This window comes from Ailuropoda melanoleuca, chromosome X (assembly GCF_002007445.2).
Source record: "Ailuropoda melanoleuca isolate Jingjing chromosome X, ASM200744v2, whole genome shotgun sequence".
NCBI lineage: Eukaryota > Metazoa > Chordata > Mammalia > Carnivora > Ursidae > Ailuropoda > Ailuropoda melanoleuca.
Genome location: NC_048238.1, coordinates 10,578,073 through 10,595,782, shown reverse-complemented (window position 1 = coordinate 10,595,782; position 17,710 = coordinate 10,578,073). Strand labels below are relative to the sequence as shown.

General features: G+C 45.7%; 1 protein-coding gene across 1 annotated transcript in view; it reads right to left on the bottom strand.

Annotated features, from left to right (window-relative positions):
* EGFL6 (EGF like domain multiple 6) overlaps positions 1–17,710 on the bottom strand; it is a 143,463-nt gene that overhangs the window by 85,649 nt on the left and 40,104 nt on the right. The window contains exons 4-5 of the mRNA XM_034649299.1: positions 12,095–12,337; positions 10,069–10,208 (exon numbers count right to left, since the gene is read on the bottom strand). The gene's annotated coding sequence lies outside the window, so the exon portion shown is untranslated. The remainder of the gene's footprint in view (positions 1–10,068; positions 10,209–12,094; positions 12,338–17,710) is intronic.

The following is a 17,710-nucleotide window of genomic DNA, read 5'->3' as shown; positions in this document are numbered from 1 at the left end:
CATCGGAATCCGGGGATGTACTGTATGGTGACTAACATAATATAATAATAAAATAAAATAAAAATAAATTAAAAAAAAAGAAAAAAAAAAGAAAACTGCTGCTTCCTGTGCCACACCTGGAGAGGCAGCACTACTGCTCAGTCTTGGTCATGCCACCGGTTTCTCTTTCTTCGCGGGGGGTCTCACACTCTGAAATTATGTTTGTGTACTGGATTGTGCATTGGTTGTTTGATTTAGTAGCAGGTAAATTCCACAAGAGGAGAGACTTATCTGTTTGCACTATTATTACTCTTTTATTTTTTTAATCTTCGTTAGCAGAGTTCCCTGGTGATCAGATCAAATAATTGTTACCAAAAAAAAAAAAAAAGTCATTTGTTTCTCAGTCATACCCCTGTGGTCACCGGCTCGTAGCTGAGCATACCAATCTGCACACAGTGCTGCCCAGATTCGGGCCTACGGCAGGGCCAGGCTCCCCGAGCTCAGATGAGCTTGGCTAAAACAGGACTCTGGCCGAGAGTCACACCACAGGAAAGTGAAGAGAGAAGGTGCCGGGCAATCTCATCAGGAGATTCGGCCTCCACAATCAGCATTAAAGGGCTAAGATGACTTCGTGAGACATACAAGCCACAGTGCGGGCCCCCCCGGTTCCTGCTAAAACTACGTATGGTCACCATCTCCTCAGCATTAATCAGTTTGGAGTCAAAGGCCTCAAAGCTCTCAACAAGGCATGTTAGGGACAGACTTGGGGATTGCAACCCTAGCCCTCCGGATGTGGAACTGGATCAGACCCTGGGCTGTGGGTTTTTTGTGCTTCGTACCTATCACCTTAATCTTGGGATTGTCCAGAGGCAAAGAGTCCTCTGGCTTGGCCCAGAGTCTTTTGGGAGAGCCCAGAAGGCTGTAAGTTGCGAAAGCGATGCCCTTGGAATGGCTGTCCTGGATCCATTATTTTCTGTGAGGTGTGGGGGACACTCATCTGGTCAGTCATTTGTTTGCATTTCAGTCTAGGTTGTTCAAGAGCCTTTTGCTCTGGAAGTGGCTGAAGACTGCACGGAGCTCGTCCGCCTCCTGGGCACCCAAGACTGCTACTTTACTGGTAAGGCCATTGCCTTTATGATCTTCAGGGGGGGAAAGTCCTTCCCAGGCTGTAATCCTGTGACTAATGAATAAGACAGATGTCCAGACAGTCCTGTTTCAGCTTCTTGGCAGTCTTCTGACCGGCTTCCTTCACTAGGATTCTCTCAAAGGTGGGTCCTAACTTGCTGATGATGAAGAGGTCCTCCTGCTTCACGACCTTCTCTTGGATGGCTTTTCCCACCTCATTCTTATTCTTGATAGACACAGGCACAGTCAAGGTGATGATATCCTGCATCAATGGTCACTTTCACAGGTTCCTTGACTTTGCCTAGGAGAGACTTCCAGGTGCCCAGGCCCACAGTAGACATCTTGGCTTTTTTTTTTTTTTTTTAAGATTTTATGTATTTATTTGACAGAAAGAGAGACAGCCAGCGAGAGAGGGAACACAAGCAGGGGGAGTGGGAGAGGAAGAAGCAGGCTCCCAGGGGAGCAGGGAGCCCAATGCGGGGCTCGATTCTAGGACTCCAGGATCACGCCCCCAGCCGAAGCCAGACACTTAATGACTGAGCCACCCAGGTGCCCCAGACATCTCGGCGTTTGTATTGGGCTCCGCAAGGGTGGCTGTGGCTGGTGCAGAAATATTTCTGAGCAAGCAGGTGGGTGTACCCTGCCAGAGTTAAGGGCACTGGCTTCAAGCAGGGACTTTGTCCAGGGCATTCACTTTTCTATTCTCAACACTTAACACAGAACCTGGCATGTTACAGATGCTCTGCAAGTACTGTCGAATAAATGATGTTTTTCAAAATTCGTTCATTCCTGTATCTCTTTAGTACCTGCTTACCAACTCAGCAACTGCTTCTTCATACAACAGGATCTAGATTGTAAGTGAAGAGCAGAGCAACTCAAGTGCCAGGCCAAACGGGGATAAGAAGCTTGCACTAGAATGTAAATCTGATATGTTACTCAGCAGTATTAAGTTAGTATGTCTTTCTCTTTCATAGCAACTTTCTTGATGGAGTAAATTGCTTTCCCTTTTGGCACAGGCTCCTTTTCTCATCACAGATAGAACAGTGTGAACTGGCAAATATGGGTAGGCGGCACTGTTACTGGCACTGATATGGGGCAATTAGCTTAGTAAGATATATCCTCCAACTTCAGGGCTGCCTGGGTGGCTCAGTCAGTTAAGCGTCTGACTCTTGATTTTGGCTCAGGTCATGATCTCAGGGTCATGGGAATGGAACCCAATGTTGGGTACTGGGCTCAGCACGGTGTCTGATGAAGGAGCAGGAAGAGGGAGGATTATCGGAGAGGAGGGGCGGATTATGGGGGAGGAGGGGGATTATGGGGGAGGGAGGTGGAATATGGGAGAGGAAGGGTGGATTATGGGGAGGAAGTGGGGATTATGGGAGAGGAGGTAGGGATTATGGGAGAGGAGGGGTGGATTATGGGAGAGGAGGGGGCATTATGGGAGAGGAGGGGGTTTATGGGAGAGGAGGGGGATTACGGGAGAGGAGGGGCATTATGGGAGAGGAAGGGTGGATTATGGGAGAGGAGTTGGATTATGGGAGAGGAGGGGGATTATGGGAGCAGGGGGGATTATGGGAGCAGAGCGGGATTATGGGAGAGGAGGTGGGATTATGGGAGAGGAGGGGTGGATTATGGGAGAGGAGAGGTGGATTATGGGGTGGATTATGGGAGAGGAAGTTGGGATTATGGGAGAGGAAGTGGGGATTATGGGAGAGGAGGGGGATTATGGGAGAGGAGGGGGATTATGGGAGAGAAGGGGTATTATGCGAGAGGAAGGGGATCATGGGAGAGGAGGGGTATTATGGGAGAGGAGGGGGGAATATGGGAGAGGAGGGGGGATTATGGGATACGATGGGGGAGCTGTGTGTAGAAGAGAATTGTAAGAGTGGAGAATTATAAGAATGAATATAAAATTGAGGGACAATGGAGAACTGTGAGGGAGATTGCAATTATAATACCAAGAATTGTGGGAGAGACTGAAATATTATAGGAGATGCACATAATTACGGGAGCAGTGGAGGCTTGAGGGAGCAGTGGATTTTGAAAGAATTGCTAAAGGGAATATACAATTATTTTAGCAAAGATTGTCAGAACTTATAATGAGGCAGATGGAAATTACAATCTTGAAAAATTGTGGGAGTGGCAGGGAGACCTGTGGGAAGAACTGAGAGATTAGAAACTTAGAGTGAAAAAATTTCTGGGGAAAAGAAATGGGGGGGAGGTGATGAGAATTGTGGGAGAGAATGAGAACAGAGAACAGAACTGTAAAGGAAAACAAATTATAGGAGAGCCTGGGAATCATGGGCAAGCAAGGCATTGTGGGAGAGGATGAATTGTGAGAGGAGAATCTGAGACGGAGAATTGTGGGGAAGAATGAATTGTGAGAGACAGGGCAGTGTGGAAGGTGAAATACAAGGGCAGCACTGAAAAACAATGAGGAATGGCAGGTTTGGAAAAGGGACTCATTTTACCAGGACGAAGTATAGATTCAGCTTGCGACTCAGACAGCTGCTGCTTGTAAGCCTGCTAAACCCTTGCGTCTGACAGCAGCAGTTCCTGTTACATGACCATGGACTGGCGACCTCCCCGGCCCTGCTTCCTCTGCTCCAAGGGCTAGGGTAGTATTCCAGACCATCTCTGTGCCGTCCTCACAGGACTCGCTCTGTGCCTCAGTCCAGAAAGTTCAACAGTAATTTAGTGCCTGTACACTTTACTTTATCTCAGCACCTACTTTTGGGAACCCTGAGAGGAGGTCTAACTTAAACTGTCACAGGACACTCATTTTTCATGTCATTTTCAGTTGTCCAGAAAGAAAAGGAATATAGATGCCTTGCTAAGTGACATTTTCCCCCTTTTGTACTATATTTTCCAATGAATGGTAGGAAATCTGCTCATTTATCAGGAAATGGCCCATTTATCATTTTCATGAATAAATGTAATGAGAATGCTAGTTTCAGCTTGGAAGTGTTATAAATATAAATCACTGGCTTCAGAATTTTAAAAAAACCTTTGCTCGCCTCTGGCCAAGAGCTAAGAGCTTCATCTTGCCGCTTTTATACATCAGTGATTTCATAAGTGTTTATAATTATAACCAGGGAGATCTCCTGTCTGTAATTCAGGACTCCTTCATTTCTTGGTGTACAATATCTTCCATATGTTGGTTTAGAAATGTTGTACCTCTGTTAGCAGTTTCCCCTCTCCCTTAAAAAGCCATCAGCTTTAAAAAGGTAAAATATCCCTCGTGTTTTTAAGTGGGGAGGACACTGTAATGTTACGGAGAGTCACTCTTTGAGGTACTTCTGTACCCATACATACATATGAACGCTTTAAAGACTCTCTTTGGGGCACCTGGGTGGCTGAGTCGGTTAAGCGGCCGACTCTTGATTTTGGCTCAGGTCATGAGCTCACGGTCCTGGGACAGAGCCCTGCAGGGAGTCTGCTTGTCCCTCTCCCGCTGCCCCTCCCCCTGCTCTCTCAAAGAAATCTTAAAAAAAACAAAACAAAAACAAAAAACTAACTGAAAGCTTACCATCATTGGTAATGGGGGGGGGTCCAATTAATCCTCCTCCCAGGAGCAAATGAGTGAAGGCAAAATGAAAATCAGATTCTACATTACAAAAAGAATGGCACTGGAGGAGACAAGTCGTCGGGACGTCACCATCCAGCGCTGATGAAAGTAGGCCAAGCATAGCTTTACCTTGCTGATTAAATGCTAACTGCCTGCCCAGTCCAAGGCGTATCCCATTATCACGGTTTAGTGGCTTTTTTGGAGTTCATTTTTTGTTGTTTTAAAACTTAAAAAAAGTAATACTTCCTCAGTACAAAGTAATTGAGAACATTTGTGAGCATTAAGTGAGAAGTCAGCCTCCCTGAAGCCCCATCCAGTGCCTCAATATCCCTCCCTGGAGATAATACTGTTACCATTTCCTATGGAGAGAGGATTCGTTTTCAAAATAAACACCAGTGGTGAGCTCAAACTGTTTTCCACTAATATTATTCAATATTTGACGTGGCAAAATTCCATCCCAACAAAATAATTTGCAGTGAACTGACAGGACTGTGTTTGTGCAGCCCCACAAGGAGTGCTAAGAGATTTAGTAAGAGTCCGTGGGTATATTTGAATGAGAGACGCCTGAATTATCATGAAGTCAGTGACTTCTGTCCCCAGAGAAACTTTTTGGGTCATTTTTCAGCTAGAAGTTGCTCTCCTGTACCAATAGCCCTGTGGCTTTAACCCTCAACTTCAGGGCAACTTAGAGGGACAAAGCCCAGAATGTCCCTAAATTCTGCAGTTCAGAGACAAAAGACATGCCCAGGTGCACAGGGGATTCCAGACTAGCAAAGGACAAATGAAATTTGCTGGAATTTCTTAAATCTGTGCTGTCACAATTAGGGATATCAGAATGTAAATCTTAAAAACACGGTCATCAAAGGCTGCATCCTCCACAGACAGACCTCACAGAAGACGAAGACTTAACGATAATCGGGAAAGACAGAGCACCTGAATAGGACAAAGTAACCCTCCTGATAAGGCTGGCAGGAAATGTCCAGCAGTGCGGGGCCATGAGACAAGAAGGCCCAAGGTCAACAATCAAGCTAGCCAACAGAAGCAGCAGGAATCCGGAGAGGACCATGGGTTAGTGTAGGTCCACCCTCGAGCAAGAGGAGGTTAGATGTGCAAGGGTCTGACTAGGGGAAATCCTGCCAGAGAAATAGGATAGATGCTGGGGGGAAGGCTGGAGCATCAGACCCCGCTGCATGTCTGACCCCAGTAAAGGAGAGCAGGAAGGCATGGTGGCAGAAGGATCCTAGCTACGGTGGAGACTAAGGAAGTTTGGCAAAGGTACTGGGAAGCGTTGGAGCCTAAGTTCACTATTAGAGGAAAGTTGTGTCTCCCAGCCACAGGCTGCCTCAGTTTCCCCTTGCACTTGGCACCACAAAAGGGAGATGGCCTCAGCACCAGCACAGTGATGGATTCTAGAGCACACGTGCTAGGCGCTAGGCCCTCCCTGGGTGGGGGTGGGGGGGGTCTCCCCTGTGCAGCTGAAGGCCTGAAGGGAACATGCAGATGGCTGGCCTAGGGCAAGGCAGGGGTTTGTCTCAGGCCTTTCCGTTCGAGAATCCACCACGTCCATCTGAGGCACAGTCGGAAGTGGAGGTCACCAGCAGTCCCTCTCCGGCCTCGTCCTGATCAACCCCCACTTACTGCAGTGAACTGTTTAGGAAGCCACATATAGTTCATTTCCTGAGAGAGGATTTCATGTTGCCTAACTTTTCTGTGGTCTTTTTTTTTTTTCAATAAAAGAACACTTTCAGTTATCAGAGAATTGAATGGGTGAATGTGGCAACTGCCGTCAGGCTGCCGGCGCTCAGAAGAGGCCGATGACGCTGAGGCGCGCCCTGTGCGACCCGGGCCCTGCTCAGGCCGCACTTCGAGAGGCGGGAGCACCGCCTGAGGCGCCCGGACAGCCGAGGCCACAGCCGGAGTACGACAGAGCAGCGGCCCCTGGCTGAGGCCGAAAAGGTCTCTTAGACAAAGAGCAGGCCCCAGTAGTGGAGAAAATCCCCAACCCTGCCACCTCATCCTGTCAGCCCTTCACAGGGGCTCACGTGACAGAAGCCACCGTACCTCACAGAGTCCCTTGGAGCAGAATACGAATGCCCCCCCTTTTACATATACTTGGGCTACAGTCCATGTCTCATTTCATGATGTGTTTGAGTTGGTAGAAGAGGGGGTTCGAGAGCAGCAGCTCTGTGGGAACGGAACACACGGCCTGCCTGGGAAATGAAAGCCAGAGACGCAGAGGTGGGTTCTGCAGTACGGCCGGCCGGACCCACGGGGCACCCTGCTTACCTGCGCGACTAAAACTCGGAACCCACTCATCAAAACCACGGCAACATTTCTGGCCTCGCGGCACTTCCACCCAAGTTTCTATAAACACGGCCCAAGATTTCCTTCTACATCCAGAACTATTTTGGAAGAACTCTAAAATTCATGGTCTTCTATTGAAAATGTTTTAAAATTTTACATGAAGATTTCTAGAGACAGAGCGAGTACACAAATGGGAGGGGCAGACGGAGAGGGAAAGGAAGAGAGAATCTCAAGCAGACTCCCTGCCGAACGTGGGGGCCTGATGTGGGGCTTGAGCTCACCTCCCGGAGATCACGACCTGAGCCGACACCAAGAGTTGGATGCTTAACAGACTGTACCACCCAGGCGCGCCTAAAAATGTTCTATTTAAGTTTATTTTGGGGTATAATTCTAAAGTACTAAAGCATTTGCCATGAAAAATGTATCCTGTTCCTTCTCTCCAACAACCACATTGGACCCTACCTCAGCCCCGTGCTCCTGGAAGACAGCAGAAAGAAGTCTCCCCAGGCTCTTGTGCTCCAGGAAGCAGCTTATCAGTAAGAACCACCTCTCTCCGTAGGACTTTGAGAAGACTTGCCGAGAAACCCTTTGTTTACCCCAAAGCCTGACAAAGACTCTCTTAATTGCCACTTTTTGCCTTAAAAATGATTAGCCGAATTGTTCTGCCCCCACCAATGTATCAGAACAAAATACTTGTTAACAAAAGTTTGACTAAGCTCCTTGCCTTCCTCCAGATCTGGAATTTTGGCTCACCTTCAGCCCCAGCCCCCAGACAGCCCTCCTTAGAACAGGCAGGCCTCAGGGGAAAACCTTCTTGCAAGAATCCTTTTTAATAAGGTCTCTGTCAAGTCTGGGTTTTTTCTTTGATCTCCAACTCCCACTTTACCCCAAAGGCAACCCCTGTTCCTGGCTTCTTACACATCCTTCCCTAGATATTTCTGTAAATATAGACTAGGTTTGTAAACATTTGCATCATTTCTACCGTCCTATTTCCACGTAACTGTGTGGTTTACGGATTATTCCCTGTTAGCATACGTAGATGGCCTCATTGTGTTTTGAGCTAGAGTCTTCTAAGGCCTTTTGTGGACACCCTGTCATTTATCTACTCAGTCCCCCACTGATGGAAATTTGGGCTGCTGCACAAACTCTAATGTGAGGAATTTTGCATACGTTTGTCATCTTGCACCTAGGTGCCCATGTCCGGAAAGAGAATACCTAGTTGGGGAATTCTGGGTCAGAGGTGTTTTCATTTTGCTTGATAGTGCTGGATTGTTCTAAGATGCTGTACCAATTTACACTCTCGCTGGCCAGTATTTTTTTTAAATGCAGAATCTTGGTGGCGCCTGGGTGACTCAGTCAGTGAAGCGTCTGCCTTTGGCTCAGCTCAGGATCCCAGGGTCCTGGGACCAAGTCCCACATTGGCTCCCTGCTCAGCGGGGAGTCTGCTTCTCCCTCTGCCTCTGCCCCCACTCCTGCTCAAGCTCACCCGTTCACGCACTCTCTCAAATAAAGATCTTTAAAAAAATGCAGAATCTTGTACCCCAACCCTGATTTACTAAAGCAATTTGCATTTCACCAAAGCCCCAGGTGATCTGAAAGCACATTCAAGTTTGAGAAGTGGCCCTAGAGCAGTGGTGTTCACCCAGGGCTACTTATTAGAATCTGCTGGGGAGAGTTCAAGAATTCTGATGCCCAGGCCACACCAGCCCAACGAAACCAGAATGGGGTGATTTTTTAAAGCTCTCCAGGTGATTACAATATGCAAAGCAATTACCTTAGAAATTAGAGATTACAAGTGACCTGTTTTATCATTATCTGCCTCTTTGAAAGTGAAAAAGTGGAATGTAGCAGAACAGTGATGATTTAAGGGTTCTGATGTAACTTCTGACTTTAACACCTTCAAATTGGGGTAAATAGAGCAGACTTATTTGGGCCCATTTAATGTTGGGGACCAACAAGGAGTTCCTTTACCCTACAGAAACTTGTTCTAACCCCATCTGTGTCCATTTAATGCATCCCGTTTTTTAATAGCCACCTCGAGACGGCCATCCTGCTAGTTGGGGGGGGGGCAGTCCCCAGACTCTCCTCTGTCTTTCCTGTTTCTCTTATTCAAGATCTCTTAGTAAGTTTCAAAGTTTCTACCTTATAGGCAAGAGTCCCTAGACTCCCCTCAGCCTAAGCCTGTTCTCCTTAGTTAACCTAATGTTTTTATTAGCATTTGTAAGACACAGGAGGGGAAGGAGAGACAGCCAATTTGCTGCAATAAGGTTAAATGGGGTGCCCCTGTGAAGGGAGCCCTGTTAACTGCAGCAGTTACCATGACCTGGGTAACAAGCATACTCGGTGAGTGAGTATCTTGGTCATCATAAAGCTGGTCCCACATGGCTTGCAGAGAAACTTCTGAGCTGCTTTATCTGGAGCATTCCCCTTGGTATTCATTAAGGGAGGTGGGCAGTCCACCTTCTCAGGATTTACAGATCTCAGAGCGGCTTTCATCCAGTGCACTAGGCTGGCTCTTCCTTCAGGAAGAACCTGCTATGTGTCTGGGTCACACAAAGCCATCTCTGATCGCTGTGTGGTGAGCTCCGGGGTTTGTATCAAGTCAAACACGCCCTTCTACTCTGCAGCATGCAAAACCAAAGACGCTCTGAATTAGTTGCTTTCATAATCCATTTCAGTAAAGGCTGCTTAGGAAACTGATCCACAAAGCGAGGATACCAATCCACACACTAAAACCAACTTCACACTACAGCCCTGGTTTTGACAGTTTCTTAGCTTTGCCCTTCCATCATGCTGACCACCTTCTTGGAGACCAGGGATCTTTAAGAGACTTTGTGTTGTCCCTGCAGGATTTTCCCCTTGCTAGGGGACTTTGAGGCTAGTGGCCACAACTCAGACTCACTGAACTCTACGTTTGGTCTAGCATGGAAGCCTGAACCAGCACTCTTTCAAGTTCATCTTAACTATTACAGATAATAACCCAAGGATCGAAAAATCTGCCTTTTTCTTAGTAGCCTGAATTTCCTTATGCATCTAGTGAACCAACTCCCCAGCAGTTGGATCTGTCTCTTGATTCCAATGGTAAATTTTACCTTTCATAACTCAGGAATGGGCCCGACGGGAGAAACGCAGGGGGCTAGGGTGTGGAGCTTCCAAGTCCTCGCCAGGCACCTCCACGCATTCACTACTGGGTGACCCCCATCCTTTTGGGTTTTGATGGAGGCTTCATTACCTAGGTATGATTAAATCATTGGTGAATCATTGGCAACCAGCCCCCATCCTTAGGTGATTTCCAAAAGTACCCCATTAACGTAACGAAATACAACTTACTGCTTTCCTCACGCAATTCCAAGGGTTTTAGGAGCTCTGTGCCAGGAAATGAGGCCATAGACCAAATACATATTTCTTATCATCATATTTCTTTTTTTTTTTAATTTTATTTATTTACTCGACAGAGATAGAGACAGCCAGCGAGAGAGGGGACACAAGCAGGGGGAGTGGGAGAGGAAGAAGCAGGCTCACAGCGGAGGAGCCTGATGTGGGGCTCGATCCCATAACGCCGGGATCACGGCCTGAGCTGAAGGCAGACGCTTAACCGCTGTGCCACCCAGGCGCCCCTTATTATCATATTTCTTATTATAAACCACAATATCATACTCAGGCAGAATTTTTCTTAAAGCACAGCCTAAATCCTGTTACTACTATCCTGGAAACTTTACATGGCTTTCCACCCTCTTCTGCAAAGTTGAGTTCTTTGTGAATAGATTCCTGGACCCACTGCCCTGAGGTACGGAAGCATCATCTCTGGGATAAAGTTAGGAGTGGCCTGAAGAGCGGCTGACATTTTGTAAGATGTCCATATATATGTGATGAAAGAATGAATGGATCACACATTTACACGCTCAAGCCGGGCTGCCTACTGGAATCACGGGGTGGCGATTGTTAACAATATGGTGCTCGGAGGCTCCCACTGGGCCAACTGAATCAAAATACCTGGGGGGGGGGCAGGCGGCCTCAAGTGATCAACTGTCTCCGAGTTGCGCACTACTTTATTCAGGCCACCTAAGGCTCCAGCCCAAACTCATCTGGGAGTTCTTTGGGACTGATTTGTCTTTAATTTTTATTTTGCCACCCTTTTCGATCTGTTCATCTCTCTTTCTCTCTCTCCATCTGTGCTGTCCGATACGGTAGCTACTAGGCACACATGGCAATTAAAATTTAAATTAAAATTTAAAAAATTCAGTTACACTAGCTGTTTCAAGTGCTCAAAAACAAATGGTTATTTAAAATTAAAATAAAATTCCTTAGTCTCACATTGCTAGTGTTTAATTGGCACGTGTAGTTAGTGATTTCCATATTAAACAAAGAGACCAAAGGAGGGCTAACAGGATGGAGGACAGTATATAGTATGTGGTGAGTGTAGGCTCTAACAAGGCATACTTCAACTAGTTTTTAGTGGGGAAATTAAAAGAATGGGGAAAGCATTTATCATTTTTTAAATGTTTCAATAATCATTGGTGGTACTGAGGCCAGACATTTTAGTTCCTGGACCTGTTTTTGAATTCTACTTCTGTTAGTTGTGTTATTCACTTAGCTACATGTCGTTTTGTTTCCTACTTGATTATGTTTTAGGAACCTCTTTTGTTTGTTTGTTTTGGTTTTAGGCACCTCTTAACCTCATGCCTGATTAATCATTAACTTTGCCTTTTCTACTCTTTCTCCCTGTTTACCCACTGAATGTAGAAATCTAATGGGGACCAGAGGGTAACGTTTGCCTTTGAGGTATCTGATCCATACTAGGTCCCAAACAGGGCTTCACTGTCCGGAAGAACCCTTCCCTCCGGACTGTTTCAAGGCCCCCCTCCCTCACGGTTTTGTAACTGAACCAACATGGGTTGGCTCCTTGGTGAGTCAGAAACTGCACCAGGTTGAACTGTCACACCGAGAAAACTTTTACTTAGAGCAAATAAGGAGACCACGGGGAATGGCTTCCAAAGCCATGACTCTCAGAGAGAGGATGGACGGGTTCCTTTTGTTTAAGGTTAGGATGAATATTTAGATAGGGAAGCTTGGCAGTCAGGTCGCACATGCACCTTAAGGAAATCCGCATTCACATACCTTGTATGTTATGTAAATGAGGCTGAGGCTCCTCCCACAGTGGAGTTTTTAGTATTATAATGAGGTAAAGGTAGCTGGAGGTCATTCCAGAAGTCATTCCCAGGTCCATCTGCACAGGAGCAAGTGAGGGGGTTTAGCTCAAAAGGTCTGCGTGGGTCTGGGCCTGCGGCAGGTCTTGTCAGGGCAGACATCACCGCTGGGGTGCTTGCAAGGTCCATCTGAGTCCAGACATGGAAAGAAGAGCTTAAGGAAAAATGTAAGACAAAGGTTAGTGAGTACAAGCAGTCAGACAGTAAAGGCCAGGTCTTGGGATCCAGTTGGTGACGCGCCCTCTCGCTCTACCAGCAACCTCACTGTGTGGCCCTTGGGCATGCCATGTACCCTCTAGGACTTGTGATATATCTCATTCTTCAAAGTCCCCTTGAGGTTTTTGCTATTGTGTCCTGCAATCATACTAAGAACCACAAGGACTCGTCCAGCCACAACACTGGCCCTGGTCATAGAAGTGCCCGTGGTGGCTCGTGAGTCGTGTGGGCCCAGATGAGTGCCCTAGGCATCCCCAGCCAACAGCATCACTGTCAGTAGGCTGAGAAGACACAAGAGAGTCTGAAACGTCTTTTAACACCACACAGTAAGGACACTCTCAAAGGCAAATTAGGATCATGTCAAAGACGCAGGAACCAACTTGATAAGGCTCCCACTAGCCCAGTATGGTGCAATTTGAGCTTTAATAATGATACTTCATAACTGCAATGAATTGAAATCCTCAAATATGTTTAACTACATGAATTTATAATAATAGAGTGATGATGATGACTGTCACCTCTATAAGACAAGAAACTAATGTGTTGTCTTGAAAACTAATGAATAAAGGAAGTGAATCAAAGATTTATCACCCTCCTCTATGAACTCAGTTTAACAAATAGTAAATGAGTGGAAGTCCCTAGAAAGGGTAAAATTAGAGAAGAACATTTTGCAACCCCTGATAAAGATATATATATCTGTATGTACGTATATATATTAAGCATCAGTGGTTGGTAACATCACCAAAACAGAGACAACCAGACATTATGAGCTTCCATCACCATCCTGTGGTCTTGCCAGAGAGACCTGACCTGAGTCTGACAAGTCTCAGGATCCCATTGCTGAACTGCAGGAAATACGGAGGACAAAGAAACCCGGTGAACTGCGCCAAGAGTGTTGTGTTAGTCATCTCCTGCTGCATAACAAATTACCCCAAAACTCAGCGGCTTAAGGCAGCAATTCACACTTATCATCCTCATGGTCTCTGGAATTCAAGAATGGTTTAACAGGGTGGTTCTGGCTCCAACTCACATATGAAGTCACAGACAAGATGCTCGCTGGGGCTGAAGTTACATGAAGGCTTGAATGGCACTAGAGCACCTGTTTCCACGGTGGCCTCCCCACAGACTGTCAACTGAAACGCTGGCTGTCAGTGGGAGGCCTCAGTTCCCCCCACATGGGCTTCTCCCAACGTCCTCATGAGGTAGTGGCTAGCTTTTCCAGAGTCATCCAAGAGAGCAAAGCAGAAGCAACACAGCTGTTATGATAAAGCCTCAGAAACCACATGCTATCACTCTGCCTCTATTCTGTTGGTCACACAGACCAACCCTGATACCAGGCGGGGGGGGGGGGGCTACACAAATGTGCGAAGTGAGGCTCACCAGCACCCATCCTGAAAGCTGGAAACCACAAGTACGCAATCAGCGAACTCCACACTGTGAAAACGCGACTCTTCAAATAGTCTGGGTTCTTCTTTTTTTCAAGATTTTATTTATTTATTTGAGAGAGAGAGAGAGAGCACATGCACACAAGTTGGGGGGCTAGGGACAGAGGGAGAGGGAGAAGCAGACTCCCCACGGAGCAGGGAGCCCAACGCAGAGCTCGATCCCAGGTCTCCAGGACCATGACCTGAGTGGAAGATAGCCGCTTAACTGACTGAGCCCCCCACCCAGGCGTCCAGGTGTAGCTTCTTTATCAGGTACATTGTAAGCAGAAGGAAGGAATGGACAAGGAGCCTACAGTGTGCAAGAGACTTAAAAGACATACCAAATTTTAAAATATGACCAAGACTGTATGTCCTATCCAGGCACACGTATCTTGGTAATAAAACTATTAAAACCTGCAAGGAAGTGATTACTAGAAAAGCCAAAACGATGGTTACTTATGGGGACAGGGAGGGAAGGGACCGGAAATGGGTACACAGAAGCGGCTTTGGGGTGGCTAGGAACATTCTTTCTTGACCTGGTGATGCTCATGAGGGTGCTTAACTTCGAATCCTTCACTAAGCCGTGTGTTCACTTTATGTGATTTCCTGTATCTATTTCCTTTTATAATGAAAATACTTAAGAAAAAATTAGAAATCTTAGCCCTGAGGTACGTTAAATCCTCCTGAGGATATCTGTTGGACTTTTGGGCAGAAGTCATAGTTCCTTTGAACACTATAAATTAGGAGGCCAGAACATAGGTCTTTTTAAAGATCTTTTTCAAAAGCACGAAATGAAATGAAACGCAAGCATGGCAACATGTTTACAACATTTCTACTTTTTCTCCCACCCCTCTTCAAGGTAGTAAGAATAAGGAATTTCAAATGACTTCTCATGCACTGTAGAGGCACAAATACTCTTTCCTCAAACCCAGGTTATTGTCTTTGGGATGGGAATAGGAAATTGAATGTGATGGAATGTCCTTCCACCCACCTTTCATGAAAGGAATTTTTATTGCAAGTAGCACCAGTATCCCAGGCATGCCTTTTGAATGAAAGAATGAAGTCTACCTCTTCCTACCTCCCTCTGTCAATAAGCTTCAGTTATCCCAAATATTAATAGAGATAACCTTCTAGCAAAAGATGCAGTTCTCATGTTTCCTCACAAAGCCCTAGAGGAAGAAAAAAGAAAACACAGCACCCTAATCCCAAGTAATTTCTTAGCTATGCAGCTAAAACAGAAAATCAAATCAAATCGAAAATCATTTTTTCTTAAGTGAAAACTATTTTGCACTAGGAATCAGAGTTATTTTTACTGGTAGGTGGCTGAGTGAATAAGTCCCATGGGCTATCTTTGAATTTTCTAAAAGCTGTTCCAAGTTGGGGGCCACTCGTTTTTGGTAGAGAGAAACCAGTGCCTGATCGTCTTCCCTTCAACCAATCCCCTAAAGTCAGATGAATTCTCTTGTGTGCTTATTTTTTTGTTATGCCTCACTCTCATTTCCAGGAGTAATCTTTTACTTTTTAATTTAATTTTTTTTTTGAGAGAGAGAGAGCAAGTACAAACACATGCTCATGTTCAGCGGTGGGGGGCGGTGAGGGGCGGGGGCAGAGGGAGAGAATCTCAAGCAGACTCTGCGTTGAGCAGGGAGCCCGATGTGGGGCTCGATCTCATGACCCTGAGATCAAAACCCGAGCCAAAATCAGGAGTCAGACACTTAACTGACTGAGCCACCAGGTGCCCCAGGAAAAATCTTTTATAAACTAGGTAGGCAACAAGGGAAGAAGAACCACAACGAAAGTGTCTTTGGGACACTTGGGGGTAGGCCAGAGTCTAAAGTAGAGGAAATTTCTGGAGCTTTTTCATGCATCTGTCAGGAGTAGTGCAAGCCTGTGTATTGCCTTCACAACAACCTGAGGCTCTGCTTTTTTTTTTTTCCTTTCCTTTTCTTCCTCTTGGAATTTTTTCTTTCTTTCTTTCTTTCTTTCTTTCTTTCTTTCTTTCTTTCTTTCTTTCATTTTTTCTTTTTTATTTCAGAAATTAAATTTTATGACTTTAGGTTGGTTCAGGAATCTTGAGGCATGCCAAATTACCTGGGCCAAGTGGGTAGTTTCTCTGTCTATATTGTTTAATGAGAGGAAGTGTCATTCATATCATTATTATAAATGAACTTAATTCAAATCAATTCAGTAAACACTGAGAATATTGGGTGTCAGAATTTTTTAAGCATCAAATATATAACACCAACATGATATTTTTCTATCAATGGCATTTTGAGCAGGGCTTAGATGTACAGAAGCAGATTCTCAAACCACAGGGCACCTCATAAGGCCAAGGATTTATGGAAACAAAGCCTGCACTCTGACCAATAGAATATGTTATCTGCGATCAGAGATATGTAAGTAGGCAGAGGAGGGAGACTGTCTCCTTGTCGGTTTCCCCTGCTTTACTCAGCGGTGGCCTGTGCCGGGGTGGGGTGAGATTATCTGATAAATTCATCATAGGACTAATCAACTAGAACGACAGAAGAGTGGTGCTCCAGATGTGTTCACTGGGGAATAGACTTCGGAACTCACTCCTTTTGAAAATTTTTCTTTAAAAATATTTAGGATAGCCCACCCAAACAGTACGTGCTCCGTNAGAACGACAGAAGAGTGGTGCTCCAGATGTGTTCACTGGGGAATAGACTTCGGAACTCACTCCTTTTGAAAAATTTTCTTTAAAAATATTTAGGATAGCCCACCCAAGCAGTACGTGCTCCGTCCATCAATCTAGTTAGCACTTCTCAATGGAGTTTTGCACCAGAAGCATGTGGTAAGGGAGTTAAGAATACACACACATGGCCCCAGCCAAGACTCCTTGATTCTTAGGTCTAGAAAGGTCTAGGCAGATCTCCGTGAAAGCTGGCTAGGTGGTCTTCATGCGTGCACCTGGTTACCCTCTCACCACGGCCTCCATTCTCCACGTGCCTCCCCCCCAACACCTGTGAGGGAGTCCCTGCCGGCTCACTCTTAATAAATTTGGGGATGAACGTCCTGAAGTCCCATCAAATCCCAAGGGAGGATGGCAGTAGAGGAATGTTAGATGTCAGTGTGAAAAATCTCCCCAGTTGATTCAAATCGTACTCCTACTTTTCCCACTTACACCAAGAATCACAGCTCTACAATTTATCCTTGGATCAAACGATACATTGGAAAGTAGTTTAACTGGACAAAAACATTTTGATCCCAACCCCTTGTTTAAGAACTGCTTTTTGAAACTCTCAGAGTTGCCCATTTCCATTGGCCTTACTAGAAGAACACACATATCAAACTTGTCTATTTGTCACAGGGTCACTGATGAGCCCCTTGCTCACATTTATACTGTTCCCTTTGCTAGGACTGAGGGAGAACCGAACCCCTCCCTATGAATTAGTTTATGCTGTATGGACACTGGATCATGTCACTGTCTGTTTCTCTCTTTGGCTTGACTGTTTGAAAGCTCAGAACCAAATCTGTGGCCACAGCATGGATGCTGACCAGTTCACTCTGTTTTCTTTTGCCTAATTTCTTGGCTTATTTTTATATTTAACCTTATCTCTGTTTAAACATATTCCAGTTGATTCATTTGAAATATGCTTATAATCGGCACATTTGACACAATGTGTAAGTATATATCAGTTGAAATACTTATAAATGATAAATTTGTAGCAACTGATGAGTTTAAAAAGTATGCAACATTTTATATTTGTGTCAAATCCATTCTTGGAAGAGAGCCTGGTACAAACAGACAAAAAACAACAGATAGACACTATTGCTTTGTAGATGGACTGATGAAATGCCGGGTGATTTAGAAACAATGTAGCTGACTATTGGCGGGGGGGAGGGGGAGGCGGCGGGCGGGGGGGGGG